This window comes from Hemicordylus capensis, chromosome 9 (genome assembly GCF_027244095.1).
Source record: "Hemicordylus capensis ecotype Gifberg chromosome 9, rHemCap1.1.pri, whole genome shotgun sequence".
Taxonomy (NCBI): domain Eukaryota; kingdom Metazoa; phylum Chordata; class Lepidosauria; order Squamata; family Cordylidae; genus Hemicordylus; species Hemicordylus capensis.
Window position 1 is genome coordinate 22,294,721 of NC_069665.1, and position 26,284 is coordinate 22,321,004.

Below are 26,284 nucleotides of genomic sequence, written 5' to 3' on the forward strand. Positions count from 1 at the left end.
CAATCCGGAACTAGATAGACCAATGGCTGACTCAGTAGAAGGCAGCTTCCTATGTTCCTATGTAAGTTTGTGAAGTTACCATAAGGTAGATGTGTCTGCAGAGGTATTGCTCTTATCAAAGCAATTTTGCTTTCTTGCTGTTCAGCACTAAAGACCATCAGAATTATTATTATGCTATCTGCAGGACCAAAATAAGAAAAACTTCTTGGAAACCAGGCAGAGGCATATTAATATTGAACAGAGTACCTTTGCCCTCTTACGCATTTTAGCAGAGATTTGTATGCTAGCTCAAGGCGATTCTGCTATGCTGCAAGATCTCATTTGGGAGGGTTAGGAACAAAACCCACAGCTTCAGAGTTGTGCAGAAAAATGGCCATTTCCCTTTGTACTTCTGCACACAGAGAGGATTGCTCGAGGCTCAAGTCAAAGAGTCTGAGCTGCAAAACAGCAGGATGGAACTTAGTAATAAATATCCTGGTATAAGATCCCCAAGTGAAGGATGTGGGAACTGTAGCAACATGAAGCTCAAATTAATCTTTGAAAATCATTTTCGTACAGGTCGAAACGTTCATTTGGATCGGGAAACTTTGGTGCTTGCTCTTCTGCAGCCAGCCACTTCCAAAAGCAGCTGTGGAGTCTGGGTTGTCATCAGAAAAATAACGAGAGAGAAAGCATGGCAGGTTCGTGTTGTGAAGCATATGCCTTGGGAATGTGACATGTTGATTTGAGAATCGTCTTCCAACTGGAAAGCTGTCTATATTTGGGCCTCACAGTCTGGATTGCAAAATGCACTGCTGGTAGTCCCTGGAATCGTAGAAAGGCAGAGAAATGATGTCGAGATCACCTCCTCCAGTGATTTTTACTCTGCCTTCAAGAAATTCATTCCACACTAACTTGTCTTAGGAAATCACTCATGTATCCCATATATGGGGCCATAGCTTCATGGCAGAGTATCTGCTTGCATGCAGAAGGTCCCAGGTTCAATCCCTGGCAGCATCTCCAGGATGCAGACTTTGAGGCCCTTTACCATGGGTTTACTGAGAGGCTTTACTGCAAACTCGAAGTTGTCTCAAAAAGCCGATGCAAAAAGTGGATTTTTAAAATCACAGGCTGCACTCTAACATGCAATGAAAAACCCAAATTGTTTGTTTGTTTGTTTGTTTGTTTGTTTATCGCCTGACTCCAAAGGCTCTAGGTTGTTTACAAAAATAAACATAATAAAAGGCGGCGGGGGGGACGGGACCCAACTATTAAACTACTAAAATTTAAAACATTCAAAGATTACCACAATTAGAAAATTTAAACAGCTATTAAAAATTTAAAACAGCCAGAGATTACTAAAAGCCTGGCTTAAAAAGTGTGCCTTCAGGGCTTTCTTAAAGGCTTGTAAGGATTTTAAGCCAATCTTTACAATCTAGACTGTAAAGATGTTAATGTCTGTAGGGAACGCATTCCACAGCCCAGCAGCGACTACAGAGGAGGCCCGCTCCTGAGTCACTACCAGACCAGCCGGCGGCATATGGAGATGAACTCTCTTGATGATCTCAATGTGTGATGGGGATCATGCAGAAGAAGGCACTCTCCAGGTAACCCGGTCCTAAGCCATTTAGGGCTTTAAAGGAAATTGCCAGCACTTTATATTTTACCCAGAAACCTATTGGCTTCATGTTGTGAGCCGCCCTGAGCCATTTTGGAAGGGCGGTATAGAAATCCAATAAATAAAATAAAATAAAATAAATAATTGGCAGCCAATGCAGTTGCTTTAAAACAGGCATAAAATGGTCTCTCCGAAAAACCCCAGAGACCAATCTAGCTGCTGCATTTTGAACCAACTGAACTACATACAAAGGCAGCCCCACATAGAGCACATGGCAGTAGTCACAGGAATATAGGAAGCTGCCGTATACTGAGTCAGTTGTCTATGTAGCTCAATATTGTCTACCCAGGCTGGCAGTGGCTTCTCCAAGGTTGCAGGCAGGAATCTCTCTCAGCCCTATCTTGGAGATGCTGCCAGGGAGGGAGCTTGGAACCTTCTGCATGCAAGCATGAAGATTCTCTTCCCAGAGTGGCTCCATCCCCAGAGGGGAAGATCTTACAGTGCTCACACTTCTAGTCTCCCATTCATATGCAACCAGGACAGACCCTGCTTAGCTAGGGGGACAAGTCATGCTTGCTACCACAAGACCGGCTCTCCTCTCTATTAAATACATTGTTCCAGTTGGGTCTGTGAGCATGATGGGTTCTCTATTCTGCTTCTGAAGCAGGGTGGTTTGGCCTTGCCCCTTCCAGGAGCACGTTTTGGCCTTATGAAAGAGGCCTTACCCAGTTTGACAGGTGCCTGCTCTGACAGTGCTGGGGTGGGGTGGGGTGGGGTAGGGGATCTATCTTCTTGCCGTGGAGGTCCTCAGACGATTCCTCCAAGTCAGAGGGTATATATTTTTTAAAACCTACATTTATATCCCACTCTCCCTCCACAGAGCCCAGAGCATGTACATTGTGTTGTGTTTCTCCTCACAACAGCCCTGTAAGGTAGGTCTGGCTGAGAGAGAAGTGATTGGTCCAGAGTCACCCAGTGAGTTTCATGGTTGAATGGGGATTTGAACTCAGGTCTCCCTGGTCCTAGTCTGACACCCTAACTATTACATCACATCACCCTGGCTCTTTGGTATGGGTGGGGTCAATACCGCAAGTTCCAGAAGTGGTACTGACTAGGGTTCTTTGTATTCCAGTGGTGGGGCGTTCCCAGTGGTATGGGGGTCCCCTGGTACCTGGGTCAGTGGTGGCCTCAGGCGGCAGATTATTGGGGCACCAGCTGGGTGGTAAAATGCTCCCACCATCCAACCAGAGCAGCTCCTCCGGATCAATCTGACCCTTGAAAACTTTGCAATGACCGCCTCTCCTCACACTCCTTGAAAAACTTGCAAGAAGCACAAGCAGGCAAGAGGAGGCTGCTGGCCACCTTCCCTCCTCCCAGCCTCTACGCAACTTCCAAGGGTTTGTTTTGAAAGGAGGCTGGCCCACACCAGGGACATGGGGCAAGGCAGTATTTGGTCTCTTGCACTGGTCACTACAATACTGTGAGCCATCCCTAGGAACATAGGAAGCTGCCTGATCAGACCATGGGTCCATCCAGACCATTGGTCCATCACTGGTCACCATTGGTCCATCCAGCTTAGTATTGTCTCTTCTGACTGGCAACAGGTCTCCAAGATTTTAGGCAGGAGACTCTCCCAGTTCTACTTGGAGAATTGAACCTGGGACCTACAGGGATTGAACCTGGGACCTTCTGCGTGCAAAGCGGATGCTCTACTACGGAACTGTGGCCCCATTCCCAAAATATGTCCCCTTGCAGTCCTGTTCATCGGTACATAGGAAGCTGCCTTATGATGCCTCCCATTCTCCCAAACTCTCTGTCACTTCCACTATACAGGGCCTGGGGTCTTGGTCAGTGTTCCCTGTAACAGGTATTCCCAGATGTTGTTGACGACAACTCCCATAATCCCCAGCCAAATGCCATTGCTGCTAGGGATGCTGGGAGTTCTAGTCAACAACACATGAGAATCCCTATTACAGCTAACACTTGCCATGGCACCCTGTGGGCGTTGATCGTAATAGAAAGTCCTATTTGAAGCAGCCATAACACAGATATTTTAGAGTCAATGTTTTATTCTCAACAGCAGAGATGACGAAAGCACTCCGGATCCAGGAGCGCAGAATTAAGATGCCAGGGCTTACTTGAAGGCTGCCAGCAGGGAGACAGTGTACAATTGTTTATCCTTATTTGCAAGTTTCAGTGTTCCCATCATTTTGATGGATGCTGCTTCTTCAAGGAGAGGGTATTTTCTGGTGAAAATAGAGACTTTGGTCTGTGTAATTCTATTCCGTTGGAAATGGCTTGTGGTTTTCCTTTGGCTTTCCAGTCAGGTCCAGGAGTCACTTCTTGTTTTCTTCTCGTAGTGGTGATTACATTTATCAAGAAAATGATCCCTGACAGGTTTGGACTGAAGATGTGCCAATGCTGCAACAAATAACTTGAGGATACAAATTAGTGTCTTGATCAAGCCCCCCAGTAAAGATGGCCAGGCTAAGGAAAGTGACTTTGTTTGGATGATTTTAGCATCTGTTCCGGCTTTGATTAAACATTCAGAATACTTTTAAGGAGTAAACATTGTTTAATAAGTGGCCCACGTGAATAGTAATTCTTCCAGTAGACATCTACAGTTTTTACGAACAGATGGAAAGTGGTTTTGTGCCTCCACCATGCAAATCAAATACTAGATCAGTAATTGAAAGGGGGCTTTTAATTAAAATGGTTGAGCTGTCTGCATAAAAGCATTTAAGGATGAAATCCAATGAGGAGTTAAGTGTACTTAACGCTGTATTGGACGTTGGATCTCACAGAAATGTTGGCCATGTTTGATGGTGAACGTCTGAGATTTAAGACGAGTGTTTGCAACTCCTTTGTCATCCACAATTGTGATCAATTGTGTCATCCACAATTGTCATCCATAGATGATACCACAAACTGTGGAAAAAAACCCAACAACCCTACATTTCAATAAGCTGAAATGTGCTACAGCTTTTATTGGACTCAGCACTGCAAACTTTAGTAATGTGTAGATTAATCATCTAAAAGCTGTAGCTGATTGATTGGAAAGCCCAAATTTAATTGGCAAGGTTGGTGTTCCAGTTGGTGGGCCTGCAAGCTACAGTTGCAGGATCTTTCCAAACAGAGCAACTTAAAGTTTAGTTTGCTTGTCTTCTTTCCCCCTCAAATGCTCTTAGGCAGATTTTTGGAGAGCATCAGCATGCGGCCCACAAGAAACTTTCATAATGTCAAGCAATTCTGTATCAATGAGAGTTTGGTCAAAGCAGATCAAAGATTCAATTTTGATGAGAGGAAGATAAAAGCTTGACAGACTGCTGGTTGTTCAAGTTAGTAATTAGAAAAAACATGAAAGAATCCAAAGCCAGGGAAGATCATCTCAAATTCCATGGCATACTATTGAGCTGTGTCAGTGATGTACTGCAAAAGAATGCAGGGACAAAGGACTATGGGGGAGAAGATACAGAGGCTGCATTTGTACGTAACGGGGAACTGGAGTTGAAAGGGCCAGAGGTTTCCCTACCATTTTGTCCAAATGCATGCAAGTCCGGTCCTTCCATGACCCGAAGTTTCCCTTCAGTTTGAACCCTCAGTTTGTAGTGAGTTTCACTTCTCAAAACCCAGGTTCCATGGAGCCTCTGGTACATCTGAATGCAGCTTTGGAGGCACTGGGGGCTGCTTTTGAATGGACTGGAGCTGAGGGAGGAAGCTCCTCCCTCTCTCCCTGCATGATTGGCTGGGTGGGCTGTTCCTCAAGCAAGAAAGAAGCCCATACAGCCAGTCCACCCACCCCCCCACTGCAGAGAGGACGCTCTTTGTTTCATTCAAATGTGGACTGGAGATTGGAGGTGGAGGGTGGGGGAGAGTAGACCTGCAGTTCCATGTTACATGAGAATGCGGCGAGTTTTCATAGCCCACTATAACGGGGGGAGACCATATCCAAAATTCATGATCCAGAACCCTGTTATTTAAATCAACAATGGCTGGCACCCAGACTAAATTACTCATGAGCAATGCCATTGAAATCAATGGGGAAAGTTACTCATGGCAAACTTGTTCCATTAATTTCAATGGGCCTACTCTTGAGTAATTTATTCTAGCCATCAGCCAGTATTTTTCAACTTGCATACTTAAGAGATAAATCAGACTTAGGCCATGGTCTTGGGCTACAATCTTAAGCACATTTATCAGGAACCTAGCCTTCTTGAACTTGGAGCATTCCCTTCTATACTCCACACCATTGGCTGCTGCTTTCAGGGAAGCATAGGATTGGTCTTTCAATGGCTATTAATTATGAAAGTGATGTGAACATTTGGCCAACATACACATCAGCAAAACACTCCCCTTGTCTCTTCCCACCCTACAGGCATGACCTGTATTCCAAGCTCTAGAAACATCAAACGGCCATCAGAGGCCCATCTTTGGCTATTCCTTCACCTTATGGGCACGCCCATCGCAAATTCGTACCATTATCGGTTTCATTCGTGTACATCCCACCTTGGATTTATGAGACAATTAAGAAAAGAAAAAAGGGGGAAAACAAAACTCTGTCAGCTACTTTGACAGGCGGAAATACACACATGTTGAAACGGGCCTCCCAGATGCCTTCATTGCGGGAAATGCTCCTTTTCTATTACCGTGGTGAAAACAACATGGGACGTGTCTCGGTTGCCTCTCGCAGCGGTTTCTCTGTCTCTTCTCGGAATGACGTCCCGCATCCCTGTAGCCTCAGATAAAGCCATACAGATTCAGTGTTTCACAGCTGACAGCTCTGGGCCCCCTCACGACCTTGTTGCATTGTGTCAGTCCTATTATGTTATCGAACGAGACATGACCGATTCAACCTGACATCCTGTTTCAACCAAGATTTTTTTCCAGGTCAACGTTTTAAAAAGGTTTAAACTACAGAACCCCCACCCAAAACCCCTCCACCAAAAACAAACAAACAAAAAAAAATCCAGCAGGTCTCCGAATGCAAGGGATGGAAGCATCATACTTTGCTCTTGCTTAACCTCACTCTCTGTTATGTAAGGTGCTCCGACAGCAAGGAAAGGAGTTGTGTGCTGTACTGGCACCATTCTGGAAAAATAAAGCTTTCCTGGTCTCCAGCCTGGACTGTCTCTGGATGTACTCAGTACCTCTTCAGCTGATTTCCCCCGGGGAGCCGGGCCATTTATATCTAACATCATTGAGAACAGAATGCACTTAAAAACCTGCAATGCAAGTGCAAAATATAACTCTGTTTTGCCATACGTGGCTTTTTCCACCCTCTTCCGATTTCTCCATTATCTCTCCACTCGTATTCCCATTATTTTTCATGCCTGTGACTTCCACTCCTCCCACTCTATTGTCCTCCACTGTAGTCCTTTTCACACTTACTTGGGAGAAAGTCATAGGAAAATAGGGAGAATCACCACGTTAAAAGGTGCCTCTTTGCCAAGTTAGCAGGGGTTACTAACTTGTTGCCAAAAATCCCTATGAACATTTGTCCCCTGAGATGGTACATGTGGTGCTTTTGGTTCATCCATTCCTTGATCCAGGCCAGCTTTTGAATGGGGCTTTAGTTACTTGTATTCTAGTCCTGGAGAAGGGGCGGGGCTAACAAGCAGCCAGCAGCAACAGCCCTGAAAAGCAGTCTGCATTTGCCTTTCTGTACATCTCTCTCTATAAAAGGCTTTGGTGGTACGTGGCAAGCTCCGGCCTTGCCACAGCCATGACCAATCCCACCAAAGAGAGCAGCAGAGCACAACAATGCTGCCACGTCAACCACTTCTGTCTCTCTGGCTCTGAGGGGATGGTGTGGCTACCCTGACCCCCCTTCCACATACATAGCAACCACAGGAGAAAGGGAAGGGAGGAAAAGACGGAGTCTGGGTGGGCAGGTAAAGAAGTTGAGGTGTCAAAAGTACGTTGGGTGGGGAGGAGAGAGGAAGCGGAGAGTAAGAAAACACAAAGAAGCCAAGCCCCAATTGTGTCTGTGGAGGAGAAAACAGAAAACTAGCATGCCAGGGAGAAATCTAGCCTGCCATCTTTGTTTCTTAGGGATGGGGTGGGATGAGATGGGATGTGGGGGAACAAAGAGAAAAAACGTTCGCAGTGGGGGAGGTTTGTGGGGGCATGGCAATGAAATGTGTGTGTGGTGGTGGAGGAGGAGTGGGGCTCAGGTGAGGGTGGGGAGGTCTCTGGGGTGAGGAGGCTGTGGCGGGTGGTGGTGGTGAGGGGATCAATCAAGTACTAGCACACAGATGCTCTGCGTGGGTTAAGCTAGTAATATTGATTTTATTGATTTTATTGATTTAATACATTTATATACCGCCCCAAGCCAAAGTCTCGGGTTGGTTCACAACTATTAAACAATACAAATAAATTAAACATTAAAATCAATTAAAACTCCCCAAAGCTGCTTAAAATGAAATCCATTTAAAATATTTAAAATTATAAAATTTTACAATTAATATCCCTGATTCCACTCCACGGCCTTGTCCTTGCATAGCACAACTCTTTGCCTTGGATTCTACAGTACCGAAGCCCCAAATGTGTGGGCCTGGCTCGCGGGTTACATAGCTGTCGAATGTAGCCTGACAAAGCTAGGCAAATCCTCCTGAAACATAAAGATGGTGCTGAATTCAGGGAGCCACTAGAAAAGGGAACTGGGGAAGCCATCATTAACTTCCCAGAAGGTGTCACCGTAGTAAGGAGATCTGAAAATGCGGCAAAGTGGAGGATAATATGCACTTCATCATCTTCTGGGATGTTGACTGCTCTGCTTGTCTTGATGTCCCTCTCATCTTTCAGAAGCAAGCGACTGAAATAAAATAAATCATTATACAGAGGACTCCTCCTCACAGACGGCTCATCAATCGGCTTCTGCTCTGGGGAGAGGTTGAATCTACTGAACACGTTTTGTTGAATTGTTGTTTTTATAAGGATCTAAGAGAAGAATCAATCTCCCCCATTTAAGAGATCATAGATTGACCTCAGGCCAGGAGAGAGTGGAGTTTTTACTTGCAGACTGGACGATTTCATCTCTGCAAGAGTTGCCAAGTTTCTCTGCATTGCAAGTAAACTGCGCAGAAGATATGTTGGGAGGGTATATGTGGGCATAGCCCATTAGGAGGGTGAACAGATTTTATTCATTTGAAACTTTCCTATGTATGATATTGTAGCTTTTGTTGTACTGTTCCTATTGTAGCTTCTATTGACGCTACTGATGTGATGAGATGTATAGTTTTCTGTGTGGTTCTGTTGTAATGAGAGGCCGTTGGTCGTAATAACAATAAAGTATAAAGTAAAGCATAAGAACATAAGAAGAGCCAGTAACCCCCACCATGATCGGAGATCGAGGCTCTGCAGAAATGACTCCAACGGTTAGCAAGGGGCAGTGGATGTCCCTGCAAAATATTTTCCACTCCCCCATCCACTAGACTGGTGGATGTGGGGACAGCAACGTGTAAGACAATGGTATAAGTATAGGACAGCAACATACAAGTCCACCAGACAGCAAAGTATAAGACAACACAGTCAAGGAGCGCTTTCTCACGATCAGCGAGAAAGGGATCAAGGGAGGCTTCTTGCACTTACCTCCCTGCAGACAATCCCTCTTGGCTCCCTGGATAGGCAGATTGCCCACCCACACAATGGCTGGCAGCTGCCAGCAGCGTGAAAAGTTGGGGGCTGGGATGCTTCCTCCCAGCCCCCAGAAATCCCATAATGCACCACACAAATGTGCAGTGCATTATGGGGATTGCCCCGATGGTGGCCAGGAACCCTGCAGTCTCCCAGGGCTGGCAAATGATTTTTAAAGAATGGGACTCTTATTGTGATTGTTTACATAGTCAGACAGGTGTTATTGACTGGTTTGTTTTATCCAGACATCGAGTATTATTTATTTATTTATTCATTCAATTTCTATACCGCCCTTCCAAATATGGCTCAGGGCAGTTTACACAGAGAAATAATAAATAAATAAAGATGGATCCCTGTCTCCAAAGGGCTCACAATTTTAAAAAGAGACATGAGAGAGACACCAGCAACAGTCACTGGAGGGACGCTGTGCTGGGGATGGATAGGGCCGGTTACTCTCCCCCTGCTAAATGCAAGAGAATCACCATTCTAAAAGGTGCCCCTTTGCCAAGTTTGCAGGGGTTCTAACACTCGCTCCCTTAACCGCACTTTAAAGACGGGCTCCGGAGGTGGGTTTGCCACCAGGAGACACGTGACTCTCAGTGGTTCTGACAACCAGCCGAGACTGGGCTTGGCTTTCTTAGTCTGGCTGTGGCTGATCGTCAGAACAGACTCATAGTGTATGGTGCTTTTATAGCTTGAATAGATTGTTTTAAAAGGCCTCCACTGTTTAAAAAAGTCCCATTCACTCACTCCTCTACCCCAGAACAAGCTTCAGAAGCTAGTGCAACCAGTTAGGTAGGAAACTCCCAGGGGCCAGGTCAGCCCCTTAGCTTCCTTCCTGGTCAGGAACTGCATTTGGATGGTTGATGATATGTGAGTACTGTAAGATATTCCTCTTAGGGGACGGGGCCATAGCTCAGTGGCGGAGAAGCTCCCATGTTCAATCCCTGACATCTCCAGGTAGGTCTGGGAAAGACTCCTACCTCAAACCTTGGAGATCTGCTGCCAGTCAGTGTTGTCAATCCTGAGTTAGATGGACCAATGACCTGACTCAGTATACAGCAGCTGCCTATGTTCCAGAAAACCATCTTCTTCTTACTCTTCTTACTCTTTTTTCTGTGTTGAGAAAAACTCTGAGAACCGTTGGTTGAAAAGTGATATATAAATGATGATATATTCCTAAATAAAATAAACCTTAGGGTGCATATCAAAACAAACATAGCATGTATCGTATATTCTTGCAGCTTTCTAGTTTCCCCAGAGGAAGAATTTGCTCATGGAAATGCGTTGGCAGTTGGATTGACAATAAATTGGCTTCTGCACCTGGTGGGTTCTGCTTTTGGGATCTATTCATATTTTCCAAAACATAAATAATCCAGACATTGCTTTTCTTTTCACCTCCCTCGCCTGTCTTTCTGCATCACCAGCCTTCTGGATTCAAGCTGAAAGAGGCAAGCATCAGCTGTCCTGTGACCTTGAAAGGTGTTATTTATTTCTCCCAAATAGAGTTTGTGGCTGGGATAAAGTGCAGCAGTTCAGAAATGCCTTATTATCCAGTTTGTACTGTCCCTGGAGTTCAGACACACCTGCTGGCCTAGCAACTTTATTGCAAATATATAAAAACCCCTGAAAAAGACTAGAGGGCAGGCTACTGAAATGTGTTGGCACTGTTGTGAAAAGCAACACCCACAAATCAACCTTCTGTGAAATGAAATGAAAAGATGCATGTTGTTTGCCAGGACAAGAACAGGTGATATATTTTGTAGGCATTCCCCAGCCGGGGGTGGGGGGAGTTTTCATCCTTGATTTCACTCTGTTCAATTTACTTTAATGCAATTGTCTTCAGATCTGCTGATTGGGAAAATGGCATTGTCCTTAGCAGCTGAGAGAAACAACAATGAAAAGAGATAATTTCTATGGAGATACAGCTTGAACAATAATAAAAAAAGGCTTACATTTATTACTTCTACGGCAAGTGCTATAATCTTAAACATCTTTGGGGAAAGGTAATAGGGTAATAATTTTTTTTGCTACTGTTGAGCATTTTTAATGCTTAAACAAAAACTTTTTATGGGAGCGGCTAACACCTGCCAGTTTCTTGTAATGAGTCCTATCCTGAATTGGAAAGAAATTGTAGATGCAAATGTTAATAGCAGGGCCAAATTTGATTTCACGTGGCCCCCAAAGAAACTGCCCCCCATCAACCCCCTCCTACCTAGGTAGGCCCTGAAAAAGTTGCTCTGCTCTCACCACATAAAGGTGATGGGCCCAGAAGTGGTATCGGCATCACCAATGGACCTTCTGCTATCCACAAGACTTAACACTGATCCTGCTTAATACTATACCATCAAACATACCCAGTGTTTCAATTTCAAAATTGCTTGCCACCCATGAAAAGAAGCCATCTTATTTTCGGAGGGAGTGTGACTCTCTTGGTTCTTTTGGACCTCTCAGCGGCATTCGATGCCATCAACCAGAGTATCCTTCTGGATCGCCTGGGGGAGTTTGGGATAGGGGGCACTGCTTTGCAGTGGTTCCGCTCCTATCTCTCGGGTAGATTCCAGATGGTGGAGCTTGGTGACAGTTATTCCTCAAAACAGGAGCTGTAATATGGAGTCCCTCAGGGCTCCATTCTGTCACCAATGCTTTTTAATATCTACATGAAACCTCTGGGTGATGTCATCAGGAGGTTTGGTGCTGGGTGTTACCAGTATGCTGATGACACCCAAATCTACTTCCCCTTTTCATCTGCATCATCAGGAAATGGTGTTCATTCCCTAAATGCCTGCCTATAGACAGTAATGGGCTGGATGAGGGATAACAAATGGAGACTGAATCCAAGCAAGATGGAGGTGCTCATTGTAGGGGCTCAGAATCTGAGGGATGAGTTAGATCTCCCTGTGCTGGATGGGGTTACACTCCCCCGGAAGGAGCAGGTGCACAGCTTTGGAGTACTCCTGGACCCAGGCCTCGCCCTGGTATCTCAGGTGGAGGCCATGGCCAAGAGTGCTTTCTATCAGCTTCAGCTGATTCAACAGCTGTGTCCGTTCCTTGAGGAGGATGACCTCAAAACAGTGGTGCACCAGCTAGTAACCTCCAGGCTTGACTACTGCAATGTGCTCTATGTGGGGCTGCCTTTGTACGTGGTTCGGAAACTTCAGTTAGTTCAAAATGCAGCAGCCAGATTGGTGTCTGGTTGTAATTGGTTTCATGGCTCTGCCACAGTTTCCCTCTCTTCCTCCAAGGAACCCAGAGTGGTGTACATCACTATGTTTATCCTCACAACAACCCTGCGAGGTAGGTTAGGCTGAAAAGCAACTGGCCTAGAGTTTCATGGCCGAAAGGGGATTTGAACCTGGGTCTCCCCAGTCCTAATTCAACACTCTAACCACTATACCACACTGGCTCTCTTTGTCACATGCTTGTACTCAGAAGACCATGCCACATAACCTAGATTTCTTGACCACACCCCCTGCACATTCCCAGGTATGTCCCTGTTTTCATGAGTGAAATGCATGATTCTCTGAGTGTGATCCTACAGCTTGGGACCAGTGTTTATATTTTAATGCAGGCATCAGCAACATTGTTATGGTTTGAAGAATGTATTGTGTTCATTCCGAGAGAGTGTTAGGAACATGTTGGGACCTTGGAAAATTTAAATTCAGCTTCTGTGAGGGAGGAGAGATATTTTTAAGTTGCTTCTTTGACCCTCAATATTCTCAACTTGGAATTGACAGTCTTCACTTCTCACTGTGAAAAACTTTCTGTTTTCCTGCAGGATTTTTTTGGAAGGCAAAATGAGTGACAGCATGTGGCAATTGGGACAAGCTGAGGATTAAAAAAAAACCTTTATGGTTTGCATAAATTAAGTTCCTAGGTTATAAGCCGCTGCTTAAAGAAATGGCTCTAGTAAGCTAAGTTCACAGAACTGGGTCACAGTGTTCTCCTTTGGGATTTTCACAGGAACATAGGAAGCTGCCATATACTGAGTCAGACCATTGGTCCATCTAGCTCAGTATTGTCTGCCCAGACTGGCAGTGGCTTCTCCAAGGCTGCGGACAGGAGTCTCTCCCAGCAGTATCTTGGAGATACTAGGAGGGAACTTGGAACCTTCTACATGCAAGCAGGCAGATGCTCTTCCCAGAGTGGCTCTATCCCCTAAGGGTAATATCTTAGAGGGCTCCCACATGTAATCTCCCATTCAAATGCAAACCAGGGTGGACCATGCTTAGGAAAGGGGACAATTTATGCTTGCTACCTCAAGGTTTCCATATAAATGCTTGCTACCTTGCTACCTCAAGGTTTCCATATAACTACATATATACCTTGCTTCCTCATATAAACCTTGCTACCTCTAGGTTTCCATATAACTACAACACCACCCCTGGAGATAGTCAGCTCACATGCTGAGTTCACAGCAGATGTGCTGGGGGGTGAAGAAAATAATTCTGAGAATAGGATATCTGTAGCAGGAAAAGATGTGGATTAGTTTCAAGAGAAAGTGGAAAGTCCCTCCTCCTGAGACAGGTTGGCTGTACAGAACAGAACAGCTATCAGACATAGCCTCTCCTTAATGGTGCAATCAGCCAAACCATAAAGGTTTTGTCCCCTTTTATTCCAAGGAAATGAAGATGGAATAACTGTAAGGTAGCAACATTCCCCTTTGTTCCTGACAGAGATTTTGCATTGTGTATAGCAGCACAAGGACATTTTGGAGCATTCGTCTGTAACGCAGCACCACAGGTCCAAGAGACCCGTGGTTCCACTTCCCCCTCCCCTCACTCTCCCATCCAAATTCAGATGTAATGGAGAGTTCCCTCTCTAGCAGCCAGAGTGAGAGAGGCGCTTAACTCTGGTTGCTGGACAGCAAGACTGTGTTGCCATGTTTGGATGTAACGCTGGCACCACAGAACTGAAGACACAGGTGACGAAACACTGTAGAAACTGAAGGTACAAATCAGAGTCTGGGGAGGGAGTCGTGGGGCGAAACAGCAGTTGCCCACTTTCAAATGTACACAAATTTAAACTGGAGGCCCCTTCAACTATGGTTTTGTATTACATCCGAATGCAGCCATCTACATTTAGCAGGTGAAGGATCCCCCCATAGTCCATGAACCAGGCCCACAAATTTTGTCCATCAATTTCATCAGGGGATGAATGCTCGTAATGATTTTTGGTGTCTACCTCCCTACATAGATGGAAAATAGGTGATAGTACTGTTGCCCTTACCAGAATTCTCTGTGTTATCACTACTTCTTTATCCCTACCCCCAAATGATTAGGATAAAATTGCAGCCATTTTCGCACAGAAGAACGGGTCAGGGTAACAATGAACAAATTGTTGTACTCTCTCCATGGAGTAATCTTTGGAGGACGCTGCCTATCTTCATTCATCCAACAACATTGATTCAATTTTGTAGCCAGTTTTTGTGTTTTAAAAGCTTTTAAAATATCTTTGCAAATTTGGCTGCAGCAAAATCGTCACAGCACCCCAAAGTATTGCAGTACTCTCACCTATTTTCCATCTCTAGGATTGTAGACTGTTTCACAAATCTCAGTGAGCATTTGTCCCCACAGATGGTCCCGACCAACCCAACCAGTTCACATGCTACCACCATGTTGGAGAAAGCTAGGCCTAAGAACATTAGAAGAGCTATTTTGGCTCAGACCAAAGGTTCATCTCATCTAGGGTGCTGTTTTCCACAGTGGCCATACTCCAGAAAACCCACAAGCAGAGTATTCAAGCAGAAGCCTTTTTCACAGTTGCCCACCAGCAACTGGTATTTGGTGGTATACTGCCTTCCTTGGCATGGGTACAGATGATCCCAGACAAGTTGGTTGCTGAGTTTGTTTGTAACCATCACCTAATGTTTACACACATAACACAGAACTGAGGGTCCAATTGACACAGTTGTTACACACACACACACACACACACACACACAAACCCGAGGCGTGGTTGCCTGTCCATGTTCGGCCATAACCACCAGGACCAGAACTGCAGTCAGGGAGACTGCAGAGAGAAGGGGGAACTGGCCGTGTGGGCTTCCTTCTGGAATGGACAGCCCCGACAGCCAATCACAGCTGGAGCGAGGGAGGAGCTTCCTCCCTCAACTCTGCTTAGAGCGGGCTGCAGCATTTGGATGTGGTGTCCCCCAGAGGAAACCTCAGGTAGGAGTGGAGAAACTCACTACAAACCTAAGGTTCAAATTGGAATTTGTGGAGGGAAACCCCAGGTCGCTTTGTGTCTGAACCACAGTTGCAAGCATTCGGACATACAAGAAATTCATACTCAGGCCACTTCAACTCCAGTTTCCCATTATGTGGTTATGGGGCCCAAGTCAGTTACAACTTTGTTTGGTTGGGTGTTATGTGTGCCCATACAACATGGCAGCTTCTTCAACTCTCAGGCTCTTACCTTGAAACAGTTCTGTGGGCAACCCTGTATAAGACCTTTGGTTCCTAGTTAAGTTTCTACTATCAATCAGTGGTATTATGGCTGGAAATGCAGTAAAGACCCTGCAAGATTAGGGCATAATTTTGTATTTGAACTCAGGATGACAGTGTTGTGTTCCCTTATCAATCTTGTCATAGTTGCTAATCCGTTTTCCCTTATAGTGAATGTTATTTCCAATGCATCTTTCTGATAGGAGAGAACTTTCCTATCTGTATTTTGACCCTAAATCCTACCAGTGATAGGATCTTCATTGCTGTTTTATTTTTAAATGCAGTCAAATTCATTTTCTGGAAATGAATGTGATAAAATAGGATCCCCTGCCCAAGACACACAGATTTCCATTCATAATAATAGCTTTAAAAATATCCCACAGGCCAGATGAGTTGCTCCATTAAGCCTGCTGAAGAAGAAAAATAAATTGCTTAGGTGTAAGCAAGAGAAGGTCAGGACCGTGGGGGAAGAATGTGTGTTGCTCTGTGCATCCAAGAGGCTTTATTTAGAAGTTCTGGATGCCTCTGAAATATTTTCTATAGCTGTATTCTGTTTTCCTTTAGGACAGCTTTCATCAGCCACAAGCAGAGGCTTCGACTACACCTTCCGCAGAATAGAGTGATACAGTCCTGCAGTGGTAGAACAGACTGTACCACTTCACAGACCACAGGTGGAGGATCTAGGGTTGCCAGCCCTCCAGTCTCCAGTGATTGGAATCAATCTCCAAGTATTTATTGGGAATGAAGCAAACTGAGCTTTGAAGGATGAGGTGGCACAGTCCTGAAGTGGTGGAACAGACTGTACCACTTCACAGACTCCAGGTGGAAGATCAAGGACTGCCAGCCTTCCAAAATTGGCCTAGAATCTCCAGCAATTGGCATCAATCTCCAGGTGACTACAAGAAGTGAAGCAAACTGGGGTTCACAGAATGAGGTGGTATAGTCCTGAAGTAGTAGAACAGACCATACCACTTTCACAGACTGCAGGTGGAGGATCTAGGGTTGCCAGCCCTCCAGGGCTGGCCCGGAGTCTCCAGCAATTGGCATCAATCTCCAGATGACTATTGGAAGCAATTCTTGAGGTTTTAATGGCGTGACATTGTGAAAAATATCGGGGAATTTACTGGGGGGAAACTCTCCAGGAATAGCGTTAGGCAGAGCTGGCAACCCTAGGAGGATCACATTTTCTGCATTTAAAAAAACAAACCCTCCCTGCAAGTAGAAAACTAGCACAGAAGTAACAAGGCTGAGACTGAATCTTTCTTCCCAGGGGCGTAGCAAGGTTGGAGTGGGCCCAGAGACAAGATTTTAAAATGCCCACCCCCTCACTGAAGCTCAGTTCATGAAGTGAAGAAATCTTAAATGAGGCTGAATAGTGGTAACAAAAAGCAGAGTAAAATTTACACACACACACACACACACACACACACACACACACACACACACACACCTATCCTAAATTATTTTTTTAAAGGTTTTGTAAATTGTGGACGATGCAAGTCATTTAATGGTACTAGAGAAAGACATGCTGTTCTGGTAGCTCCAGGTCTTAACACTCACAACTATTTCGGAGGATGAATACAACTGAAGGAAGCCCGGGCGGATGCACTGCTGGGGGAGTCAGTCATGTGACTTGCCTCTCCCCCCTCAAGGCAGTAGGCCCCCAGACAACTGTCTCCCCTTGCCCTATTATAGTTATGCCCCTGTTTCTTCCCGGTAATTAAGGCTCTTCTCTTTTTTTGGTAGGGTATCATTTTTAAGTGAGGGAGCATTCAGAAATGGAATCTCCTGTCTGCAGTCCCAAGGGGTCTACCACGTTCTCCAACATTTGGAAACAAAAATGCAGACACAGATGGAACAGCTTGTGAAGGAAAAGTGACAAAATGGTTGTACAGAGATCTCAAAAGCCTATAAAAGCCTTAACTTGTGATTATTTTGCTCTTTTCCCTCTGCATTTTATTTTGCTTAATATCTCCTATATATGTAATTCTGCTCCCTGCCCCACACACCCCAAAATCAGGTCAATGGCCAACATTCGGACTAACGCTAACCCTGCACAAGGTTGCACCAGCATGAGATTGCGTTGCTGTACCATGTCACGGGGATTCGCTGAACTGCACTCTTGCACAAAAATTCAGTGCAAAAATGTGTGAGGCATGCCACAAGTGGTGAAACTGGCTGTGCATGTGTAAACGCTCATCTAGAATGCAAGCTCCAGACTTAGTGAGAGTAATTGGCATGACAGTTGTGCGCATGTGCAAATATGTTTGTGCATGCACAACACTAGTCTGGAAAGCAATCCCCCAGACTTAATGTAGGTGGCTAGTATGAAAGCTTTGTGCATGTGCAAACATGTTTGTGCATGCGCAACCCTAGTCTGGAATGCAAACTATAGACTTAGCACAAGTAGCTAGCACGACAGCCGTGCATGTGCAACAGTCTGGAACACAAGCTCTAGACTTTGTGCAATTAGCTAACATGAGAGTTGTGCACATATGCAAATATGATTGTGCATGTGCAACACTAGTCTGGAAAGCAAATCCCAGACTTTGTGCAAGTAGCGAGCATGACAGCCTTGCACATGTGCAAACTTGTGTATGTTCCACACTAGTCTGGAATGCAAGCTCCAGACTCTGTGCAACAGCCTCGCACTAGTGAAACACTCTTGTGCATGATTGTTAGGATGCCAGCCAGCAATTATAATGCATTTGAATATAAAGCTGATCCAGGAGCACGTTATCCATGTGACATGGCATTGTTTGGGGGACAAATATGGACCACCACCACTTCCAAAAATGTTTTAATTGCCTGTTTTTTGTTTTTTTTAAAAAATCTATAATTGAAGCCATTTAACTTGGTTGAGCATGTTATTACTCAAAAAAGCGAGCAAATGCTGTTAACACAATTATTGTTATCATAAAAATGGTGCTAATTTGAAGCTTTTAAAGATACAAATGCACAGCTCATAAATGTTATGTTCTCATTAGTCACCTGCAGCAGAACATGACACAAAGTAGGTACTTCATCTCTCTTGGAAACAGAGCAGCTTGAACAAAGGAAAGACGGTTCATCAATTCACTGAGGGGGAAAAATATGTCAGCTCAACAGACTGGATCCTACAGGAAACAAAGGGGAAGAGACAGAAAATATGGACTTGGAGAGAAAATTAGCAGAATATCCCAGATTCAATTCTGGGCATCTCCAGGTAGGGCTGGAAAAAGAATCCTGTCTGAACCCTGAAGAGCTGCTGCCAGTCAGAGTTGGCACCAACTCTGACTGGCAGCAGCTCTCCAGGGTTCAGACAGGATACTTTTCTAGCTCTACCTGGAGATGCCCAGAATTGAATCTGGGATATTCAGACCATCAATCCATCTAAGCCTGTATCAGCAGAAGGCAACTTAGTACATTCACAACTTGTCGGTCACAGATATGCTGCACATTTCAATCTGGTCATAGACAGTCTGTCCCTCGAGGGTGCTTCTCCGTCGCTGCTGATATTATCGCATTTATATCCTACCCTTCAAGGAGCTGAGGGAAGCATGCATAGTCCTTCCTCGCACAACCCTGTGAAGTAGGGTTGGCTGAGAATAGTGATGGGTCTAAGCTTACACCTGGAGATGGGTCTAAGCTTACACCTGGAGATGGGTCTGCTTACACCAGCATGGAAGGCAACCCTTGAGATGGAGAAGGTCCTGGGGAGAGTCAGAATGTGGTGGTGCCAGGCCTGACTGTAGAAACCTGTTCATGCTACAGCTGGGATGTGAGACCTGGTCTTGTAGCCAACACGAATGGTCCCCTTTGCTAAGCAGGGTCTGCCTCAGTTTGCATTTGGAGGTCATCTGAGGGGGCTCTGCTCCGGGTACCGACAATGAGGGAGGCTCAGCTGTAGTGCACACGGGACAGGGCCTTCTCTGTTGCTGCCCCCAGATGCTGGAATGCTCTCTCGGTGCTTAATCGCTCCTCGGTTTCCATCACAGTTTTTAGAAAGCATGTGAAATCTTGGCTTTTCACCCAGGCTTTTATATGATTGTCTCTACTGCTGCTGCTTTGTATTTTGTATTTTATTTTATTTTATTTACATATTTTTATACCACCCAAAACTTATGTTTCTGGGCAGTTTACAACAGATAAAAACATTAAAACATTAGTTAAAAGCAAAAACAAGAAATTTAAAACACAAATTATGTATGATTGCCTTATGCTTGTATTTTAAATCTTTTTAGTCAGATCTATGTTTTTTTATATTCGAGCTTAATATTTTAATGGTGTAATTTTCATAGTCTTGTTTAAATTTTTGTGTGAACTGCCTTGGGATTGTTTTAACAAAAGGCATCACACAAATTTAACAATAAATTAAAATCAATCAATAAACTATGGCCACCTTCAGTGGGTCCAATGGACCCGGGGTTCCGCTTCCCCATCCTCATGCTCTCCTGTCCAAATTTGGATATTCAGGATCGCTCCCTCTCTGCAGGCTAGCCGACTGCAGAGAGGAGGGGGAACTGAATGCCTGGGCAGCAAATAGCAGCCGGAGCCAGGGAGCAGATTCCTCCCGCAACTCCAGTTGGCAGACAGCGAGTCTGTGGTGCTGTGTTTGGAAGTAATGCTGGCACCGCGGAGCCAGAGGTCCAGGCGGTGTACCTCACTACAAACCAAAGGACCAAACACAGTTAAGGGACGGAAACCGTGGGTCCGTTTTCTGTTGAAACATTGCTTGTCTACGTTTGGACATACAGTTTTTGAAACCGGAAGAACTGTCACCTCTGGTTTTGTGTTATGTGCGAATGCAGCCTATATGTGAATACTGTGGGATATTCTCCTTAGGGGCCATCACTCAGAGAAAGAGCATCGGCATGCTTGCATGCAGAAGATCGTAGGTTCAATCCCTGGTGGCTGGGGATGTGCACAAATTGATTTTTAAAATTTGATTTGTACCCTAATCGACTCACCCTCGATTTGTTTTGGGTCTGAATCTGGCCAGCTAGCACAAGGGTGAGTTCTTTTGTCCACAAATTGCCCCAAACCAGTAGATTTGGGTACAAATCATTTTGTACCCAAATCGATTCGTACGTCCCTACTGGTGGCATCTCCGGGCAGGGCTGGGAAAGACTCCTGCCTCAAACCCTGGAGTTATTATTATTGAGGAGGAGAGCTGGTCTTGTGGTAGCAAGCATGAATTGTCCCCTGGGCTGAGCAGGATCCACCCTGGTTTGCATTTGAATGGGAGACTACATATGAGTGCAGTATAATGTTCTCCTTAGGTGATGGGGCTGCTCGGGGAAGAGCACATGCATGTTTGTGTGCAGAAGGTTCCAAGTTCCCTCCCTGGCAGCATCTCCAAGACAGGGCTGAGAGAGACTCCTGTCTGCTACCTTGGAGAAGCCACTGCCAGTCTGTGTAGACAATACTGAGCTAGATGGACTAATGGTTCCTCTCTGTATGAATCAACACTGAGCTAGATGATGGACCACTGGTCTAACTTGGTAGAAGGTGGCTTCGTGTGTGTGTGTGTGTGTGTGTGTGTGTGTGTGAGAGAGAGAGAGAGAGAGAGAGAGAGAGAGAGAGAAAGAGAGAGAGAGAGAGATGGGAACTATAAATAAGGGTTTAAAACTGCAGTCCTCGAAATGGTTCAGTGTCCCTGCCAGAAATGGCAGAGGCACTTCAAGCATTCATTGCATCACTAAACCAGTCTTAAATGCCAATCCAAAAACACTCACCGTGCTTTTTACATCACCGGCTCTTTTTTGCTATCGCCTTGACTATTTGAGTATCTAAAAACAACTATTTCTGTTTTACTTGCAATACTGTCAAGGTCAGTGAATTCATCTCCCCTTGAGGGCTTAAGGGCCACATACTACACAATAGGTGCAGCTTTACTGAAGTTGTCTGGGATGATTTCATCCATTTCTTCTGCTCTTTTCCATTAAGTGCTTGCCCTGTGGGTTTTTATTTTAGGGTCTGCTTGTTTTAGTCTGGGTGTTTATACAGGTGCTAATGGAAATTTAAGCACTTTAGGGGCAGTGCTGTAATTCAGGATCTTGCATTCCAACCCCCTTCTCTTGCTCTTGTCTTCTAAATGGCCTGGATGTTTTCCCTAGCTGGGCATTATTTTTAATTCCCTTTTAATCTGCAATCATCGCCTCTATCCTTTGAGAGCAGAGGTCACTTACCCGACTAGAAACAAAGTTTTGAAAAGGAATCTGCATGAGATAAGGGCTTCCGAAAGCTCCCAAATGCAGAATATTGGGAAATAAACACCCCACCACAAGCCATTTACTACATTGCTGTTCTCCAGTTGTTCTCCAGTTTGGATCCCCAGATGTTGATGGGCTACAACTCCCATGATCCAGGTAGGATGGAGAAAGATCTCCATTTCAAATCCTGGAGAGCCACTGTCTGCCCATGAGCAGACTACATTTTGCTAGCTGGACCAATGGCCCATCTTTATATGTTCAGTAGGAGCTCAGTGGTAGAGTACATGCTCTTCATGCTGATGTCCCAGGTTCAGGCCTTGCTATCTCCAGATAGGGCTGGGGAAGACCCCTTTCCATCTAAAATTCCAGAGAGCTGCTGCCTGGTCTGACTCAATGATGGATGGGGATGATGGGAGTTGTAGTCCAATCAATCAATCAATCAATCAATGAGGCTCTCCACACAAGCAGTGTGGAGAGACTTACCAGGCTCTGCGCTCAACGTGCATCAGCCGCCCACATAATTACTGGATCCATCATGGAGCCAGTGGAGTGGCGGAGATCGGAGAACTTTGTTTGGGGGTGGGATTTAAGTGGGCTAACCACCGGAAGCCACACAGCTCACAGTGGTTCCCATGACCGCAGGAAAGTGGCTGGGCTCCCTTAGCCCATTTTCGTGAGAATAGCCTCAGTCTCAATCACCTTACAAAGGTATGTGTTGCCTATACTTTGAGTGGCTGCCATCTTGAAACAAGATGGCGGATTGCCCAAATCACCCTCCTATTGGGATCTCCTAGGACTGCCTCCCCTGTGCTATGGATTTGGGTTGTATTGGAGGGTAAACACACTTATTATAGGGGAACACATAGAAACACTCATGGAAACTGTGATCTCATAAGCCTTCTTGCATTTGGAAAGTAGACTAAAAATAATTTTACATAAAAATACTCAGTATGTTAGGGATACAATTCTAGACTAATCTTCTCCTTGACATGTGAGTCAAGGGAATTCCTTCTAAATGCACCTTATTTAAAACTAGGCATGCACAACCCAAGAAATGTCAAAATTCTTTTGGCTTCCACTGAAATGCCTCAGATGTCCAAACTGATTTTGAACATCACTTTAGGCCCAATCTGGTGTAGACCTTCTATGGGAAAGATAGCTACACACAGTAACTCTTCCTTTCTTCCTTCAGAATTCCTCAAAGTTTCACCTGAGGAGAAACCTCTGCAACTTCCCTTCAAATGTCACTTTAAGGGCCTGTGGTAACTCAAGTGATGGACAGGGTTTGTTAGAAGTTCTACTACTGAGGCTCTCTTACTTAAAATTCTTCAAGGATAAAGATATACTTTGCTTCCTGAATTATTAACTGGATTTCAAATCCTGAAGGACATGGTATTACTGACTTCTGTTCCACCCCCACTCTCACATGCCTTAAATTCTGAAAAGAGGGATAAGTTATATGCTGCTTGGACATTTGCCAGGCTTGATCCTACAAGGTCTAGGAGCCATGATGGGAAAGATGTTGTGTGAGCATATAGTTTTTTTTAAAAAAAATAGATAACACCACATTAATTTGATACTAGATCAGTAGTTTGTTACTAGCATGTTCCAGGCCCCCTACTTAAAATTTGCATTGCATTGCAAATATTTTAAAAATAGCTGCTGGGTAGATTTTTCTGCCCAGAAACCCTGAAAAGGCCTCATGCTGCTGTGCACACATTCAGAGGAAAAACAGAAATAATAGAGGAAGTGATGCAACTCTAGGATGCTTGATGTCCTGGCCTGCATTTAGCCTAGATGGCCAGGCAGCTAGTTGCAGTGTACACAGAAGAAGGGATGTACACAAATTGAATTTCATTTCAAATCTGAATTGAATTCGAATTGCTTTAAGCCTGTTTCATTTATTCATTATTTATTTATTTATTTATTTATCGACATATTTTTATACTGCCCCAAACACAAGTTCTCTGGGCAGTTTACAAGACAATAAAAACAACCAACAAAAAGATTAACATATTTCAACAATTAAAATTTTAGAAGTTAACACTATTAAAACACCACTAAAACACAATTAAAAGAATATCTAATTAAAAGCCTGGGAGAACAAATGCATCTTGACTGTCCTTTTAAAAGCTGCCAGAGATGGGGAGGCTCTTATTTCAGCAGGAAGTGTGTTCCAAAGCCTCGGGGCAGCAATGGAGAAGGCCCGTCCCTGAGTTGCCACCAGACGAGCTGGTGGCAACTGCAGATGAAACTCTCCAGATGATCTCAATGGGCCATACAGTTCATACCAAAGAAGACGTTCTCTTAAATACCCAGGGCCCAAACTGTTTAGGGCTTTATAGGTTATAACCAAAACCTTGTACTTTGCCCAGAAACTTATCGGCCACCAGTGTTTTGGCACTGTTTTAACCAAACGGGGGGCTGAATGGTTTTTTAAAAGGTGCCAATTGGCCCTCAAATCAAATTCAAAACATTTGATTTGAATTTGAATCTAATTGCAATTTTAAGAGGTGATTTGATTCAAATTCAAATCACTCGAATCGCCAAGATTCAAACTGAATCGATTCAAATTTGAATCAGTTTGCACATCCCTACACAGCAGTGTGTCTGTTCCTCTAAGAACCTGTTTTTATCCTTGCCATCATTAAAAGCCCCAGGGGAAAAAAAACTTTTAGCCACTATGTTTGTGAGCATTGTGAGTGCTTCAAAAGAGTAATGGCTACCTTTGGATAGATAGGTTTTTCCAGATTACATCTTTTAAGCACACGACCCTGCTCTGTCTACTTAATGATTTCAAAAGCAACAAACTCTTACTCATTATTGCAGGTAAACAAACATGCTTCTTTACTGCTGGCTGGATAGACAGGTAGTTTAACTCTAGTTCACAGGTTCCCAACCTGTGGTGGTGCTCCAGATGTTGCTGAACTATTACAAAAGCACCACAGGTTGGGAACCCCTGCTCTAGCCCACAATAGAAAGGTCATGTTACTAAACAGAGTGGGTTTTTTTCTGGATCACTTGTAAGTAATCACAACATGTTTGCAATCATGAAAATTCCGCCCTGAGTCAGGGGGAAATCTTAAGTGAATATATTTGTTGTGTCCTCTTACGATACTTGTGGAGGGAGCACCAGTATTACCTGCTATATTTTTTAAAACTAAACTGCAATGGTTCCTATTGTTAAAACAAACTATCATTATTTAAATGGAGGCTGTCATGGTCAGTGTTCCCTGTAACAAGAACAACCTGAGTTGTTTTGACTGGGTTGTATAGAAAAATTGGAGGGGTGGGGGGAGAATAAAAGGAGGCTAGTCTTCAGCCAAGGGTTAGTGCAAGTTCCAGTTGGAGTGGGAGGTAGAGTCAGAATTGAAGTCAGAGTAGAAGTGAGCTGAAACACTGGAGAGCTGAAGAGTGCAAGTTCAAATGAAGGAGTTCAAGTTAGTTGGAGTGCAAGTTCCAGTGGAAGTTGAAGCTGGAGTCTTGGAGAGAAGAGCTGAGAAGAGCTGCTGAAATTCGAGCTGAGAAATCACTGGGAGAGTTGAGCTGAAACTCTCTGAAGAACTGAATCACTCTCAAAGCAGCTGAAAGAACAGCCTGGAACTGAACCACCAGAACTGGATAGAAAAAAGACCTGAGGCTGAGAAAGCAAGGCTTGCTGCAGTAATTGACTAGAGGGAATTATAAGAAGACTCCAGATAAGGCCACTGAGCTAGGGCACAGTATTAGGTGCAGGTTAGATTGGATGCATTTTCTCCTATTTTATTTGTTCCTTGGGGTCATATGGCTGCTGTTTCTTTGTAGTAAATTTTCCAGAAGAACTACTGTTTTGAACTGAACTATTTTTAAAATAAAGCTTTCTTCTTTTGAATTTAAAGATTTGTAGCTTTGGTCTGTTTTCCCCCACCCCATGCTTAGAAGCCTTTCCACCCTAGCTAACTTTGAGAGAAACAGAGGTTTGGAAGGCTGTTTCAGTAGACACAGCCAGCGGGGGGATACAAAAGTCTACTTGGTGGCAACTGAGAAGCTTAAGATCACAGTGCTGGTTGAGACTGGACAGGAAGGATCCCCATCCTTGAAAAGTTTGCTCCAATGTTCATTAAGGAATGGGGCCATAGCTCAGTGGAAGAGCATCTGCTTTTCATGCAGAAGGTCCCGGGTTCAATCCTTGGCAGCTCCAGGTAGGGCTGGGAAAGACTCCTGTTTGAAACCTTGGAAGGCCACTGCTGGTCAGTGTAGACAAGCCTGAGCTAGATGGATCAATGGTCTGACTCTGTATAAGGTGGACCAGGTCTCACGATCCGTGAGACCCAGTTTGGGGCACTGAGCGGGAAGGGAGCAAACCCGGGCTAAGGGGCAGACTACAGGAGCAGGTTAGCCGCTCAAGAATCAACGGGCTCAGCTGCGAGCCC